Source organism: Dioscorea cayenensis, chromosome 19 (genome assembly GCF_009730915.1).
Source record: "Dioscorea cayenensis subsp. rotundata cultivar TDr96_F1 chromosome 19, TDr96_F1_v2_PseudoChromosome.rev07_lg8_w22 25.fasta, whole genome shotgun sequence".
NCBI classification, from domain to species: domain Eukaryota; kingdom Viridiplantae; phylum Streptophyta; class Magnoliopsida; order Dioscoreales; family Dioscoreaceae; genus Dioscorea; species Dioscorea cayenensis.
This window is the reverse complement of record NC_052489.1, coordinates 10,132,285-10,151,052: the sequence shown is the minus strand read 5'-3', so window position 1 is coordinate 10,151,052 and position 18,768 is coordinate 10,132,285. Positions and strand designations below refer to the sequence as shown.

At 41.0% G+C, this 18,768-nt stretch overlaps 1 non-coding gene across 1 annotated transcript; it reads left to right on the top strand.

Annotated features, from left to right (window-relative positions):
• The first annotated feature begins 12,582 nt into the window (after window positions 1–12,582).
• LOC120250857 lies at window positions 12,583–12,688 on the top strand. The gene has a single exon (XR_005533190.1). It is a non-coding gene; the product is annotated as a small nucleolar RNA R71 (small nucleolar RNA).
• The last annotated feature ends 6,080 nt before the right edge of the window (window positions 12,689–18,768 follow it).

Genomic DNA, 18,768 nt, shown 5'->3' with positions numbered 1-18,768 from the left:
AGAAGGAGCTACCACCTCGAAAGTGTGAAAGCCATCTTAGCGACTGTTTTCGAAAGGGCTATCTTAGAGGATGTGTGAAGCTACTACCATCTTTTAAAATTTTTGTCACTTTTGTAGATATATAAGTCCCTTGTACTTAGAACTTTGAGGAGTATATTTTGGGTTGTTTTGAGTGAGTTCACACACATACACGAAATTCGGGTTTGTTGTCCTTTTTTATTCAAGTTTTTAGCTAGAGCATTGATTTTTCGTATTTAGTGTTGAAATTTTCCTTACTTGTAGAATACTTTCTTTGTATGCCTCGGTGAACCTAAGGCCAAGCACTTTCAATATTTTCTTCATTGATGCACAGAATGTTTTAATGTTTGCTTGAGGACAAGCAAAAGCTTAAGTGTGGGGAAGTTTGATAAGTGATTGTGCGATATGAATGCGAAGTGTTCATTCCTTATGTTGAGCATTACTTTTTCTCGGGGTTTTTTTACACTAATATGTGTTTTTTTATGTTACTTTTTATGCGGGTAGGGTTGTGAGGCGAGTATGAAGAAAAATAGGCCAATGTGGATCATAATGCACCTATTTTGGAGGAAATCTTGCTAAGGTTCAAACGCGAAGACATGGGTCAGGTGTGAGATGCTAGAGTGTGTGCCAACCTCCTAGCATTCGAGTGAGCACATCCATTTGGAGGGGCACAAAGGCAGTCACACTCGAGCATTCGATTTATGCACATAAGAACGAGAGCTCCACCAACATGTATATCATTGAAGAAGCAAGTGATTCACAACGTAAACGTGTACTCGTTTGCATTACCCTGATGAAAATATGGAATTGGGAAGTTATCTAGGTCGAAGACTGCAGTAGATCACTGTAGCAACACTGCAGCATATAATGTAGCAGCACTGTTCACAGCCGGCCGAGAAATCAGAGAAACAGAGAATCCACACGGGCGTGTGGAAATTATCCATGACCGTGTGGAAATTCCGCGCAGTGCGTGTACCGATCCCACGCCCGTGGAGTCACCCAATTCGACCCTATTTAAAAGTCGATTCAGCCCACGATTTTTGGTATTCTTTTTCTCCATCTTTTCCCCAACTTGCAGAGGGCTTCAACTATGTTTTTTTGGAGGGTATTGGCTAGGGTTTTTGGAGAGGTTCTACAGCTCCGACATCGCGCGTCGTTTAGAAGAAGGTTATTGGGAGAGTTTTCATCGGCATGTATCCGGCGAGGTGTATCCTAGGCCGAACAAAAAGATCCCTTGCGACGAGTAGAGGACTCTCCACAAGACCATCGACCACGACCATCGAGGGGGTTTCTTTATGGATTCATTGCTTTTACATTCGATTCTTTGATTGTACTTAGCTCCATGGAGAGCTAAACCCCTAGTGGGTACTTGGGTGATTGTGAACCCTAGGATGTATTCGTTTCATTGAACTTCTTTATTATGTTTTGAATAAATTGATGTTTATTGTGAGTTCCAACCTTGAATGCTTGATTGTATGATCATTTCCCCAAGAGTGACACTAGGGTTGAGAGTTCTTGTTGGTAACCTTGTGTGTGAGTGACACACCACGAGCGTTAGACAAAGCTGGGTTGGAGAGGGTTGAGAGGGTGAGTCGAGAGGTGCGGAAGCATCCCCTTTCCCCTCCGATGTGATAGATTCTACCTCTGTTCCTTGAGTTCTTTGCGGCCATAATAGAGTGAATGGTCTAAGGGATGAATCTCCGCTAGGACTTAGTTGCGCTTGTAACGGAGTGAAGCGTTGAGGGGATCTTAGTATCTAGGGGTTAATTGTGGTTAGGGATCTTCCGCCTGGACCAAAGGGTTAGGTCTATAATTAGGAAGAGATTTATCACCTGGAATCCCTAGAGCTCATTGCAACTTTATTCGAGTGCGAGGTTGAGATGTTATTTAATCTCTCCTCCGGGACATGAATAGAGTTAGGCATAGTTGACCTTAGATTTGGGACTATGTATGTAAGGATTTCCACGACTCACCATTGCATTGATTAGGAAGCATAATAGAGAGTTCTTGCACTTGAAGCGATTAACCTAGGTGAAGCATCATCCGAGTACCCCATCTTTATCGATTGCCTTACCTCCTCCTTACTTTTGCTCTCTTACTTGTTGCTTTTAATTGTTGAGAATTGAATCATTGTCACACTTATCATTGTTGATATTCCACATAGCTAAGAATCGAATTAAGTATCTTTACTCCCTACTCCCTGTGGATTCGATACCCGCTCACCTAGGATTATTACTTTGACAAACCCGTGCATTTGCGGGATATACGCAAGGGGAACTTGTCAATAAGCCAGAACACATAAGTGTGACTACCTTTGTGCCCCTCCAATTTGCATATTCCATCAATCATAATGGAGGTTGGCACACACTTATATGTCTTTGAGCACAACTTTCGTCTTCTCATTTGTCCACTTCAAGATTCCATCAACATAGTGCATTCACAATCTACTTTGGCTCCATTCTTCTCTATTTAGCTCCCGACCCCATATGCACAAAAGAACACAAAAACACAATTATTAGTGATAAAATCTGATAAAAGTAATGCTCATCATAAGAAAAAAATACTTCATTTTCTTAGTACACAAACACTTATCAAATTCCCCTACACTTAAGCTTTTGCTTGTCCTTAAGCAAAAATAAAACATTAAAACATAGAAGAAAGAAATATTGAAAGTGCTTGGCCTTAGGTTCACCAAAGCATGCAATGGAAGCATTCTACAAGTAAGGGAAATTTCAACACCAAATACAAAAAATCATTGCTCTAGCTAAAAACTCGAATCAAAAGGACAAAAAACCCAAAATCATGTAAGTGTGTGTAAACTCACTCAAGTCAACCCAACTTACACTCCTCAGAGTTATAGGTATAAAGGAACTTATTTATCTACAAAACAACACAAAATAAAGAGATGGTAGTAGCTTCACACATCCTCTAAGGTAGCCATTTCCAAAGCAGCCGCTAAGGTGGCTTTCACACTTTCAAGGTGGTAGCTATTTCTACCGGGATAGTAGCTTTCAGTCATCCCATGAGATAGCTCTTTCTCTCATTAGGGCATAACTAGCATCTGACCTATGAGAGTAGCATCATACTTCATAGGTGGTAGCTCTTTCCACCTCAAACGCACAACTAAAACAAGCAGTTTTCTCTTTTCATCTTTTTTCAGCAAAATTAACACACGAAAATTAAACTAACTAGTCCCTTAAACATCAAACTTGAGTTTCCAAAAGGGTTTGATGAGCAAGTAGTGCAACAATTGTCAATCGGACAAAAATTCCTAGAAATTCAAGTAAAAACTAAAGCATGAGAACATTCAATGTTAAAAATTCCCCTAAACTTAAGAATATAATCATTGCAACTAAGGTGAACTGCCATTGGCTAGGTGAGCATGTATTTCAGTCAAAACTTATGTAATTTACACGTGTAATGTGAACACCCATCCCCACACTTAAGATGTACATTGCCCTTAATGTACACAAGCAAGCACAATAGGATATAAATCAATCAAAAGCATATGTGGAAGTGGGCAATTGAAACAATACTCCTCTGAACTCCAAATGGTACATTGGATGGAGCTATATTCATTGAGAGTTAAGTCTTAATGGGTTGTGGAGCATACACGGCATAAGACCGTGTTAATGACTAGTTCTCAAATTCCATACTCACAAGACCATCTGCACTTATACACAAGGCGGTTCAGTGAAGCTCAACAAAAACAAAAACAACTCGAGTATATAAACATAATACAATGAAATATAACTGGAAACAAAAATAAATGATAAATTCAGAAGGTAGCTCCTTACTGAGTAGTACAAGTCCAAAATAAAATATGAAAATAAAATATGAAAAATAAGAACAAAAGAAAGTAAGGACGCATCAAGCGTCAATGTCAACTGCTGGTGCATCTGCTGCCATTACTGGTGAAGATGATGCTGGTGCTGCAGACTAAATGATGATTGGGCAAAGAAAAGGAAAAAGAAGCTTACCGACGAAATGAGAATGAAAGATTAGAAAACGGCCGAAAAACTCAAGTGAAACCCACTAAATCGACGGTGCAAAGTCAGTAGAGTGCAAGGATGTGTTCTCTAAATGTTTTCTAGTGAAAAGACGAAGAAACACAAATAAGTTTTAAAGAAAAGTTGGCATTCTATACATCCACACGGGCATGTGGAAATTACCATTGGCCGTGTGACTCCACAGGGGAGCTTCATAGTGGTAGACACATGCCCCTGTGTGCTCTCAGGTTGGTCTCTGAACACATCCACACGGGAGTGTGAAAATTCCCCACGCCCTTATGCCCGACCCACAAGGGCATCCACACGCCCTTGTGGCTTGTCTGTCCAACCGAGAATTTCTCTAAGTGTTTCACACGACCGTGTGGAAATTCCACATAGGCGTGGATTTTCACAAGGCCACTCATCGGGGCGTTCGCATGCCCCTGTGTCTTCTCGGGATGGAGAGGTCTTCTCTACAGGAAATCATACGGGTGTGGAAAGATTACCCATGCTAGTGTGTAATACATAGGGTCTGACACACGCTCCTGTGTCTTCTCGGGATAGAGCTCTAAATGTCTACAGAGAAATACATGCCCGTGTGGAAATTCCACACGGGCATGTGACTGTCACAAGGTCATTCACAGGGGCAGACACACGCCCCTGTGTCCTCTCGGGATGAGCTCTGAATGAAAACACACACCCTTGTGGAATTTCCACACGGCCGTGTCTTCTCTGGATGACTTAGAAAAATTTTGCAGGCTCTGCTGAAAATTTCTAAACATCTATACATACTCAAAGCCTACCTCTACAATGCAACATTAACTAGAGAATCATGAGGAACATGCTCAAACTATGAAGAAACTTCACAACACACAATTAAGCACGCAATAACATAAATGATCCACAAGAAAAACACAGCAATTTGCATGTAAAAATCAAGACACCAACACTCAAAGCCTCATTAATGCAAGTACTAAACTAAAAACTAGAAAAACAGTAAAGACTTGGGTTGCCTCCCAAGAAGCGCTTGTTTAACGTCACTAAGCTTGACGTACCTCTTCCTTACCTTATGGAGGCAGGAAAAGAGTATGTTCCTCCCAACCAGACATTGCAAAACTACTCCCTTTAAACTAAAAATCTACTTGCCACGGTGGAATATTTGTTGGAGAGTCCAATTATCTTACCTTTGGCCTCCAAGAAAATAATTTGGGTTAAGAAATGTCCAAGCTTAGCATAGGTTGGTCATTGGATGGTTTCAATCTCCTATCCACATCTTCTTCTAAACCCAAATTCCCTTTCTTGCAATTTATGAGTTGATCAATCCCAAAGAGGGGTGCTTGTTCCATTACCTTAGGGTTTACTTCTTCTTGTGTATTTTCAGCTTGAAAGGAACATAACACTAGCAAACCCCCTTGAAAATTTTCTCACTGACAAGAACAATCTTCATTCACACAATCCAAAATCTCAAAATGGTGGTCAACTTCATTCTTTTCATTTTCTACACCAATGTACTCAATTTGCCGAACTTCTTCATTGTCGTTCACTACCACATCATTTTTATAAGGAAATTGAATTGCTTGCTCAAATACTTGTTGTTCCTTGGAGAGTGTGTCAAGTATCCCTCCTAGTTGATGCTCAAGGTTTTTAAATGAGGCTTCATGACATCTTAGTGTGGTCTCACTATTTTGGACATGGACATCAGTTGCTTCAATTAATTAGCTAATACCTTTTGCATCTAAAGTGCATCCTCTCCAAGTATCTCACCCTTTTAACATTCCTCTTGAGGTGCTTCCAAATGTTGTATATCATTATTCCACAATAAGTTCGAGTAGCCCACTACAATTGGATGATATGTGCTGCAAAATTGATTGCTCTGCTGTTGTGAAGTAACAATTCTATCAACTTTTTTAATGAGAGCTTTAACTTGAGAACATAGAGTAATGAGTAGATCAATCATCATTTAAACTCCTTGCAAGAAAAAGTAAAACAAGACAAAAGAAAACAAATGAGAATGATGGGAGAATAATTAAGTGTGAAATAGAACAATTGATAAATAGTTAAAATAGCAAAGTGCAAAGTATTTCTAAAACGTCTATTCCTCGGTAATGACGCAAAAATCTTGACGCACCCTTTGCCTGTGACCCGCAAGTGCACGGGTTTGTCGAAGTAATAATACCTCAGTAAGTGGGTAGTCAAATCCACAGGGAATAGTGATCAAAAACACAAAGATTACTATTTAACTATCGTGAAGACGAATCAATAGTGTTGTGAGCAAAATCAATATAAAAAGAACTAAAAAATAAGAAAGAGATGTGCAATTAAATGAGAGAAAAGGCAATTGATAGAAAGTGGGGCACTCGGACATTGCTCCAACTAGGACTATTGTTCCAAGTGCAGTATTAATCATTATACCTCCTAACTAGTGTCTAATGAGTCATGGAGATCATTAAAAATACTGTCCCAAAAGTTAAGGTCAACCGTGACTAACCCAATACTATACCCCAGTGGAGAAATATCTTAGTCTTGACACCTCACACTGTGCTAGGTTGCTTTAGGCTGTAGGGATTCCAAGTGACAAATCATATTCCATAATATAGATCTAACCCTTTAGTACAGGTGAAAGATCCCTAATCATAATTAAGCCCCACATACTAAAGATTACTTCAATGCTTCATTTTGTTGCTCATGCAACTAAGGCCCAGCGGAGTTCTTCTCTTAGCACTTTACTCTATTGTGACCGTAAAGAACTCTTGGAATGTGGAGGTAGGGTAAATCACACCGGAGGAGAAAGAGGATACTCAGCTACCTCTCGACTCACCCTCTCAACCCTCTCCAATCTAGTATTGTCTAATCCTCATGGTGTGTCACTCATCCACAAGGATTACCAAGATGGATTCTCAACCCTAGTGTCACTTTAGGGGAAAATCAACACGACAAGCATTCAAGATTGGAACTCAATTAAAACCATCACTTAAGTAAAGCATAATAAAAGGTCAAAGAAATAATATCTTCCTTGGGTTTACAAGTCCAAGCACCCACTAAGGGTTTAGCTCTCCATGGAGCAAAATACAATCAACAATGAAGTCAAAAGTAAAGAGATGCAATCCATGAATAAAACCCATTGGTAATTATGTTGATGGTCTTGTGGAGTAGCCTCAGCCTCTTCAAAGGTTCCCTCATCAAGCCTAATGTATACCTCGCTGAATCAATACCGACGAAGCTACCCCAATAATTATCTTCCGACAGAATATGGTGTCGAAGGGCGTAGAACCACTCCAAAAACCTTGATAAACCCTCTCAAAACCCTTGCTGCAGGCCTTTCTAAAGTTGGCGAAGAGATAGGGCAATGATGGAAAAGACGATGCCCAAACCGGTAAAAGTCGCGGCTTTATAAATTGCTAGAATCAAGAAACTATATGGGCGTGTGGAATTTCCACACGCCCGCGTGAATCTGCAGGAACCTGATTTTTGGTAGCCTATGAACAGTAAGTGCTATTGTGAAAATCCTACAATGATTTTCTATAGTAACATGCCACAGTACTCCGCCAAAGGTCATGACGATGGTCTTGTGGAGACTCCTCTACTCGTCCAAAGGTCCGTTTGTCCGGCCTAGGATACACCTCGCCGGATCAGTGCCGACGAAAGCTCTTCCACTAACCTTCTTCCAAAAAGAGTGTGATGTCGGAGCCGTAGAACCTCTCCATTTCCCTAGCCAATACCTCTCAAAACCCTAGTCGCAGCCCTCTCTCAAGTTGGGGAAAAGATGGAGAAAAGAATTATGAAATCGGGGCTGAAATCGGCCAAAAATAGGGCTGGAATCAGGAATCCACACGCCCATGTGAATATTTCACACGGCCCGTGTGGAATTAACGCACGGGCGTGTGCAGTACCTACTATAGTATTTTACTACAGCGTTGCTATAGTGTACTACTATAGTACCAGTATGACTTCTGAAACCATGCTTTCATCGAGGTAACGTAAACGGGCAGACGTTTACATCGTAGATCTCTTTGCTTCTTCAATGAATGGCCGCGTTGGTGGAGATCTTGTTACACATGCACAAGTCAGAATACTTAGAATGTGACTGCCTCTGTGCCCCTCCAAATCATTGTGCTAGCTTGAATACAAGGAGGTTGGCACACATTCTAGCATCTTGAACCCGACTTATGTCTACGCCTTTGAACCTTCTCAAGATTTCCTCCAAATGGTGCACTCATGATCTACATTGGCTTCTTTCTCTAAGATTCGGCTTCACAACCCTATATGTATGAAAGTAACATAAATACACACATATAAGCGTTAAAACCCGATAAAAGTAATGCTCATCATAAGGAAGGAACACTTCTTATTCTTATCACACAAGCACTTATCAAACTCCCCCACACTTAATTTTTGCTTGTCCTCAAGCAAAAATTAAAACATTGTATGCATAGATGAAGGAAATATTGGAAGTGCTTGGCCTTAGGTTCACCAATGCATGCAAAGAGAGCATTCTACAAGTAAGGGAGATTTCAACACTAAATATAAAAAATCAATGCTCTAGCTACAAACTTGAATAAAAAAGGACAACAAACCCGAAATCGTGCAAGTATATGAACTCACTCAAGTCAACCCAAAGTATACTCCTCAAAGTTCTATGTATAAGGGACTTATTTATCTATAAAAAGTAACAACACAAATTCAGAAAGGGTAGTAGCTTCACACATCCTCTAAGGTAGCCCTTTCCAAAGAGGCCGTTAAGGTGGCTTTCACACTTTCGAGGTTATAGCTCTTTCTACCGGGGTGGTAGCTTTCACACATCCCATGAGATAGCTCTTTCTCTCATTAGGGCATAACTAGTATTCGACTTATGAGAGTAGCTTCATACATCATAAGTGGTAGCTCTTTCAACCCAACAAGCACAACTACACAACAAATCTATTTTGTTCTTTCTTTTCATTTTTCCTTTTTTTTCACAAATAACAAAAGAAACAACAATAACTAGTCCCTTTAACATCAAACATGAGTTTCCAAAAGAGTTTAAAGTGTGAGTAGTGCAACAAGTGTCAATCGGGCAAAAATTCCTACAAATTCAAGCAAAAACTAGAGCATGAAGACATTCAATGTTAAAAATTCTACTAAACTCTAAAATACAATCAGTGCAACTAAGGTGAACCGCCATTGGCTATGTGACCATGTATAACAATCAAGACTAATATAAAAGAGATGTGTGCATTATGAAACTCCCCCCACACACACACACACTTTAGTGGTACATTGTCCCCAATGTACACATGCAAGCTCACTCATGATGTATATAAATCAAGAATAAATGCAGGAGAAGCAATCAAAACAATATTTCCCTGACTCCTAGTGTTGCATTTGATGGAGCTAATTCATTGGGAGTGGCGTTCCAACGGGTTGTGAAGCACACACAGCCAAGTGCCGAAGCACCTTGGCCATGTCTATGACAAGTTCTCAATTCCCACGATGACAAGACCATCTGCACGCATACACGAGGGGGTTCAGTGAAGCTCAATAAAACAAAACCAGCTCGAGTATATAAAAGATGGAGAAATAAATACAACTTGAGACAACAAAACAAAAATAAACTCAGAAGGAAAGTCCTTTCTGAGTATACAAATCCAAAATGAAATGTAAAAAGTAATAAAAATGAAAAGCAAAATCAAGTGTCGGTGTCACGTTTTGGCTCCTCTGCAAAGATTTTAAAGAAAAACTCGCGTCTCTTGGAATTTTGTGCATCCACACGGGTGTGTGGAAATTACACACGCCCGTACGCCTCCACAGGAGAGCTTCACAAGGGCTGATGCACACCCCTGTGTGCTCTCAGGAAAACCCTCACTTTCTCTGAATGCACCCACACGGGCGTGCGAAAAATACCAACGCCCGTGCGCCTAACCCATAGGGACAGCTGCACGCCCCTGTGACATCTCTATCCATCCAAAAGAATCGCTAAGTGTTTCGCACGCCCATGCGAAAATTCCACACGGGCATGGACAGTCACAAGCCTGACTCACAGGGGCAGATGCACGCCCCTGTGTCTTCTTGGGATGGAGAGAGCTTATCTGTAGAGATTCACATTGGCGTGCGGAAAATTACTAAGCCCGTGCGTTTTTAACAGGGTTCTCACAGGAGCGAGTACACGCCCTTGTGCGTTCTCGGGATAATTCACCAAGTCTCTGCAGGAAGGCGCAAGCCCGTGTGGAAATTACCCACGGGAGTGGACCATCACAAGGTCACTCACAGGAGAGAGTCCACGCCCCTGTGTCTTCTCTGGATGAGCGCTGAACAAAGACGCACACCTGTGCGGAGATTCCACACGAGCGTGTGTTTTCTCTGTACACTTAGAAAACTTTGTAGGCTCTACAAAAATTTTTGAACACAACTAAACACTCAGAGCCTGCTTTACAAGGCAACTTTAACCATAGAAAACATGAAAAAATAAACTCAAAGGACCTAAACTTCGCCAAATCCACATGAATACACATGATGACGTCAAAATCCACAATACAATACACAGCAGAAACATTTGACATTTAATACACCAACACTCAACACTTTATTCGAACAAAAACTAAACTACTAACTAAGAAAACAGTAAACACTTGGGTTGCCTCCCAAGAAGCTCTTGTTTTACGTCACTAAGCTTGACGTACCTCGCCCTTACCTCACAGGGGCTCATAGATGAATGGCTTGAAAGCGTGACAAGCAAAGTCTCTTGAAGGTGGGGGAGTTATCGGGCTGGGGACCACCTAGCAATGGTTCATCAAAATTATTCAGTTCATGCACATCTCCAACAGCCTTAGAGTATTTCCGGTGGCATCTCTTCACCCTCTTCATCTTCCAGAGCACCTTCTTCAGCATCCTCGGAGTAAACGGTACTTCTTCCGTCGAGCCAAACATCATTACTTCTTCATTTTCCTCCTCTTGGTCAAACAAACACTCTTAAGGGTCCGGATTGAACATTTCTTGTATATATTCATCAACAATCTCATCAGTAGTGTCTAGAAAATACAGGGTATCATCGAAATCTAGAGAATGCCACATGGCTTCAGGAAGGCGGTATGTGAGCTTGTCATCTCCAACTCTCAAAGTTAGCTCCCCTCCATCCATGTCAATCAATGCCTTGGAAATCCGCAAGAATGGCCTCCCAAGTATCAAGGGTACATCTGTATCCTCATTGACGTCTAGTACCATAAAATCTACAGGAAATATGTACTTGTCAACCTTGACAAGCACATCTTCGATGATACCCCTCGGATGTCTCACCGTTCGGTCCGCCAATTGCAAGGTAATCAGAGTAGGCCTAGGCTTGGCCAAGCCTAGCTTCTGAAAAAAGTTATATGGCATGACGTTGATACTAGCCCCAGAGTCCACCAATGCCATTTCTTCACCTAAATTGTCAATGTTACATGGAATGATGAAGCTTCCCGTGGCTTTCCCCTTGTTCAGCATCTTCTTTTGCAAAACCACCGAGCAAGAAGCATCTAAGATCACTGAAGAACTCTCCTCTAACTTCCTCTTGTTAGTCAACAAGTCCTTAAAGAATTTTGCATACTTAGGCATTTGATACAATGCCTAAACAAAAGAAATATTGATGTGGAGTTGCTTGAACAAACTCAGGAACTTCTTGTACTTTTCATCCGCTAGGTCATTCTTCAACCTAGAGGGATAAGGAATTCTTGGCTTGAAAGGTGGGGGTGCCACCTCCTTCTCTTTCCTTGTTCCTTCTTCAACCTCTATGACCTCGGGTGCGTGTTCATTGGGCTTCTCACTCGAAAACCTGCCTTCAACCTCACGACCACTTCTCAAAGTGATCGTCTTCACATGCTCTCTAGGATTGGTCTTGGTATAGCTTGGCAAGCTTCCTTGTGATCTCTCCGATAGAGACTTCACAATCTGCCCCACTTGATTCTCAAGGTTGTACAAAAAAGCGGTGTGGTTGCGAAGTGTAGCCTCAACGGATTGAAACCTTGTATCCGATGATTGCACAAATCTAGTCAAGGCCTTCTCCAAATTGGTCATTCGGGTCTCCAAACTGGAAACTCGGTTCTCCATGTTTGGGGCTTGTTGTTATTGGAAACCCGGTGGCCCCATGGCCTTTTGCTGACCTTGGTTACTCTACGAGAAATTAGGATGATTCTTCAAACCCGGATTGTAGGTGTTTCTATATCGATTTCCTTGATTGCACATCGCATTACCAACAAAATCAACATTCTCAACCGAAGATGCATCACCAATGGAGATCGGGCAATCAGAGTTAGCATGTCCTCCACCACACCCGGTGCAAGTAGTCATGGTCACCACTTTATTCGAAGTTAGAACATCTAACTTCTTACTCAATGATTCCACTTGAGCTACCAATGAAGTTACTACATCTATCTCATGAAGCCCGGCCAACTTCTTCCTCTCCCTAGCATTCCATTGGTAATTATTTAACCCTATTTCTTTAATTAGTTGACGGGCCTCACTGGGGGTCTTGCTACCTAAGGTACCTCCTACTGCCACATCCAAGAGTTGCCGTGTGCTCAGATTCAACCCGTTGTAAAAGGTCTGAACAATCATCTACTTTAGGAATCCGTGTTGCGGCACTTTCTCAAGAGCTCCTTGAACCGTTCCCACGTCTCAAATAGAGACTCCAATTCTAACTATATAAAGGACGAGATCTCATTCCTAAGCTTTGCAGATTTTCAGGCAGGGAAATAATGGCCAAGAAAAGCTTCTACCATCTTCTCCCATATGGTAATTGATGCTCTAGGTAATGAGTGTAACCACTACTTAGCTCTCCCTTTTAAGGAAAATGGGAAGGCTCTAAATTTGATGGCATCATCCGTCACACCGTTTATCTTGAGCATATCACACACCTCAAGAAAGTTTGCTATATGACTGTTTGGATCCTCATCGTCCAAACCATTGAACTGTGCGGATTGATGCAACATGTGGATGAATGCCGGTTTCAACTCGAAGTTTTGAGATGTAATCAGGGGACGCACAATACTCGATTGTGTCCGCAATACTGAAGTCTGGCATAATCAGACAATGTCCTCTGTTGCTCATTTTGTTCCACCATATTATCCTATCCTTCAACTTCCAAATCGGCTAGATTAGACTATTCTTGTACAGGTTCTTTCACTTTTCTTCTAACTGTACGTTCGAGCTTAGGATCTCCTTCAATCAATATTGAGTGATTTTCTTGGGCCATGAACTTGGAGCTGCACAAAAAGAAAGAAAACAAATTAGAACGATGATAGAAACGAAGATGTGAAATAGAATGAATAAATGAATAGCTAAGAAAACAAAGTGCAAAGTATCTCTAAATGCCTACTCCCTGGCAACGGCGTCAAAAACTTAACAACGCCCCTTGCGTATTCCCACAAGTGCACGGGTTTGTCGAAGTAATAAAATCCCAGGTGAGTGGGTATCGTATCCATAGGGAATAAGGAGTAAAAACACTTAAGTTGTTTCTTAGCTGAGCGAAATATAAATAGTGATTTGTGTGGTAAGATGTAATGAAAACAAAAGTAAAAGAGACAACAGAGAGAGCACAAGTAAAGGAGAGGTAAGGCAATCGATATATATGGAGTACTCAGATATTGATCTACCTAGGACAATCATTTCAAGTGCAAAAACCCTCTATTATGCTTCCTAACTAATACATTAATGAGTCATGGAGATCCTTTAAAACATGGTCCCAAATCTAAGGTCAACCATGCCTAGCCCTATACATGTCCCGGAGGAGAAATTGAACAATCTCTCAACCTCGCACTCGTATAGAATTGCAATGAGTTCTAGGGATTCCAATTGATAAATCCTCTTCCTATATGTAGACCTAACCCTTTGGTCCAGGTGGAAGGTCCTAGCGACAATTAAGCCCTACATGCTAAAATCACTTCAACGCTTCACTCTATTGCACTCGCAACTAAGCCCCAGCGGAAGATCATCCCTTAGCCCATTCACTCTATTATGACTGCAAAGAACTCGAGGAATTGGAGGTAGAATAAATCACACTGGAGAGAAAAAGGGATGCTCCGCTACCTCTCAACTCACCCTCTCAACCCTCTCCAATCTAACTTTGTCTAACTCTGATAGAGTGTCACTCACTCACAAGGGTTACCAATAAGAACACTCAACCCTAGTATCACTCTAAGGGAGTATTCAAACAATCAATGCATTCAAGATTGGAACTCAATAAAAACATCAATTAATGAAAGCATAATAACAAGGTTCAATGAAACGAATACATCCTTGGGTTCACAATCTAAGTACCCACTAGGGGGTTTAGCTCTCCATGGAGCTAATTACAATTAATGAAATCGAATGTAAAAGCAATGAATCCATTGAAAAACCCCTTGATAGTGGTGATGATGGTATTGTGGAGAGTCCTCTACTCGTCCAAAGGTCCCTTTGTCCGCCATAGGATACACCTCGCCGGATCGGTGCCGACGAAAGCTCTCCCACTAAACTTCTTCCAAACAGAATGTGATGTCAAAGCCAAAGAACCTCTCCCAATCCCTAGCCAATACTTCTCAAAACCCTAGCCTCAGCCCTCTCTCAAGTTGGGGAAAAGAATTATGAAATCGGGGCTGAAATTAGCCTTAAATAGGGTTGGAATCGGGAATCCACACGCCCATGTGAATATTTCACACGGCCCGTGTGGAATTAACGCATGGGTGTGCCTCTGTTCCCATCCAAATCATTGTACTAGCTTGAATATAAGGAGGTTGGCACACATTCAATCATCTTAAACCCGACTTATGTCTTCACGTTTGAACCTTCTCAAGATTTCCTCCAAATGGTGCACTAATGATCTACATTGGCTTGTTTCTCTAAGATTCGGCTTCACAACCCTATATTCATGAAAGTAACATAAATACACACATATTAGTGTTAAAACCCGATAAAAGTAATGCTCATCTTTAGGAAAGAACACTTCGTATTCTTATCACACAAGCACTTATCACTAACCTTCTCAACCCACTTTAACCTTGAAGGTCTAACTCTAATGGGGACCTCTCACATCAAAGTTACGAATCATACAATGTAGATCAATCACAAAGATCAATAACACATGCAAACAATGAAATCACAATGTTAAAACTCAAATCAACTTGGATATAATAAAACATAAAGCAAATCAATAAAAAAGAATAGATCCTAGAGTTCACATGCCCAAATACCTAGTAGAGTCTAGGCATCTATGGGGCAAGTTACAAAACAATGATGAATACAATATAAATTAATAAAAACCATAGAGAAAAACCCTCTTGAATTCGTGATGATAGCCTTGATGGGTCACTTAACATCTTGAAGTATCCTCCTCCAAAGCTATGTTGCCGAAGGCCCCCTCTATGCTATGATGGAGAGATAATCGATCAAAGTTGGTGATGAATGCCCTCCAATATTGCCAAAGACCTCCTCTAAAACCCTAGCCACCTTGCCCTCTATGTGTTCGCCAAAAGCCTCGCAAAAGTCCACAAAAAATAAGGCAAACAACCTATTTATAGATGAAGATGTGACTATCTTTGTGCACTTCCAACTAGTAAATTGGCTTGAATCTCCTTGGAAGTTTGCACACATCTCCATGTTGATGAACTCCTCCCGTGTCTTGGTCTTTGAATTGAACAAGAACTCCTAACATTGTGTCTTTATAGCCTATCTTTGCTTCCTTTTGATTTTTCAAGGTATTCACAACCTAATTGCACAAAAGAACACCAAATACACAATATGAGACATAAACCATGCTAAAAATGATGCTCAATGCATGTAAAACATATATAAAAATATGTCTACACAAGCACTTATCAAGCACCACCAGGTTTGTAATAACCGACAACAAGCCCCAAATATGAAGAACAGAGTTTCAGTGTTGGAGAACCAGATGATTGATTTGGAGAAGGCTTTGACCAAGTTCAGTCAATCTTCAGATACGAGATTTCAGTCAGTTGAAACCACACTTCGTAATAACACCACATCATTGCATAACTTGTAGGACCAAGTAGGACAAATTGCGAAGTCACTCTCAGAAAAACCTCAAGGGAGTTTGCCTAGCAGCATAGAGACAAATCCAAGAGAACATATGAAGGCGATCACTTTGAGGAGTGGTCATGAAGTTGAGAGTAGGCTCCCTACTGAGAAGACAATGGTTGAGTCACCCAAGGAAGTGGAAGTTGAGGAGAGAGCTAAAAGGAAGAAGGTGATACCCCCACCTTACAAGCCAAGAATTCCTTACCCTTCCAGACTAAAGAATAATGATGAGCAATACAAGAAGTTTTTTGGTCTATTCAAGCAGTTGCATATCAACATCCCATTTGTGAAGGCGTTGTCTCAAATGCCTCGCTATGCAAAGTTTCTCAAAGATCTCTTGATCAACAAGAGAACGTTGGAGGAGAGTGCATCTATAATCTTAGATGCTTCATGCTTAGCTGTGTTGCAAATGAATATGTCAAACAAGAAGAAGGACCCTGATAGCTTCATCATTCCATGCAACATTGGTAACTTGGGTGATGGAAAGGCATTGATGGATTTATGGGCTAGCATCAATGATATGCCTTTTACGTTATTTCAGAAGCTAGGCTTGGGAAAGCCTAGGCCCACTCGGATGGCACTTCAATTTGGGATCGATCGGTTAGACATCTGAGGGGCATCATTGAAGATGTACTTGTGAAAGTTGATAAGTACATTTTTCCTACAGACTTTGTGGTGTTAGATGTTGTTGAGGATGTCGAGGTTCCTTTGGTACTTGGGAGGCTATTCTTGCGCACTTCCAAATCACTCATTGACATGGATGGTGGGGAATTAACACTAAGAGTTGAAGATGACAAATTGACAAAATGCCTTTCCGAATCCATACGATATTCTCTTGATTTTGATGATACTTTGTATTTTCTTAACACCACTGATGAGTTGATTGATGATCATGTGCAGGAAATGTTATGTCCGGACCCATTAGAAGGGTGGCTTGAACAAGAGGTGAAGAATGAAGAGATGTTGTCGCTTGGTCTTGCTACCGCGGGAGTCATGATGAGGATGATCCAAAAGCTCAAAAGGTCAAGGAGACATCATAATAAGTGCCCCAATGCTGGTGGGGATGAGCATTAATGAAGTAAGGGTGACAAACCCTTGTGTTGTAATTAACTCGATAACTAACCCTCTACCTTGCAAAAATTGTGTTCATCATGCTTTCAAATTATAGGTAAGAGGGCAACATTTATTAATGAATCCCCGTGAGGTAAGGATAGGTACATCAAGCTTAGTGACATTAAACAAGAGCTTCTTAGGAGACAACCCAAGTCTTTACAGCTTTACTAGATTTTAGTTTAGTGTTTGCATGAATAAAAGTTTAGTATTTGTGTCTTGATTTTTACATGCTATTGTTGTCTTTTTCTAAGGGATCATTGGTGTTTTAGCGTGCTTCATTGTGAGTGTCAAAATTTTAGGTCATTTCAGTGTGTTTTTATGATTCTCTGGACAGTTTTTCACTGTATTGGCAGTCTTTGTATGTGCATGAGTGTTGCAAAAAATTTTCTGCAGAGTCTGTAATTTTTCTGAGTCATTTAGAGAAGACAGACAACCATGTGGAATTTCCACATGGCCGTGTGTTTCCGTTCAGAGCTCAACTTCTCCATCCCGATAAGATACAGGGGCGTGTGAATGCCCCTATGGATGACCCTATGAATGGCACACGGGCGTGGGTAATTTGCACATGGCCGTGTGAAACTCTGCAGAGACAACCTCTCTATCCCAAGAAGACACAAGGGCATATGAGTACCCCTGTGACTCCCCCTGTGAACATCCACACGCCCTTGCGGAATTTCCATACAGGCATGTAGGACACTTACAAATTTTTCTCAGGAGAATAGAGAAGCCACAGGGGCGTGTGGGTGCCCCTGTGGGTTGGGCACACGGGCGTGGGTAATTTCCACACCCCTGTGTGGATGCACAAAACTCAAAAGGCCATGAAATTTCTAAATAATCTACTTGCGCCTTTTCATTTTTAAACTATCAAACACTCAAAGGGCGCGCCCTCTCCTTCATCCCGACCTTCTCCATCTATTTATAGTGATTTTTGAGTTGTTTGCCGGCTGTATTCAAGGTTGTTCATTTAAATTTCGTCAGTAAGCCTCTTTTCCCCTTTTCTTCTCCAATTTTCATTTCTTTTGCTCATTGTGGTCGATTTCACATAGATTTCATGTCTAAATTGTATGTGAACTTTTTGAGAATTGATTTAGAAGGTTTATTGATGTATTTTGAGTTTTATGAAGATTTTGCCCGTGTGGCTGTCACTCGTAGATCCACACAGGCGTGTGGATTCATGCAGAATGGGTTTTTAAGTTTAATTTGATGAGTTTCGGTTCAATTCTTGCAAGAATTGCTCCCCGATCAAAGAAAGCAACCGGCAAGCATCCCCGTGAGCCTTCTCTTTAGCATATAGAGTTTTCTATTACCGAACATTTCGTTCAGTACGAGCGTTTGGCGAAACTAAAGTTTGGGCAGTCGCGTTTCCCCAACTTGAGTGCATTTAGAGAGATTTAGTTGGGTGATGAGATGGCCAATGAGGTGGATGAGCTTCTCTCAGTCGGTAGTGTTAGGATTATGCCCTCAAATGCCAATAAGGATACTTGTATCAGGGCATTTCATTTGCATTATACATACTTATTCTTATTAATTAGGCATTTATTTTGATGTTCATATAAATCTTGTGATGGCATTATAATTAGTTTTAAATATCATAGTCCATGTGTATTAAGTTAAACCTTCTACT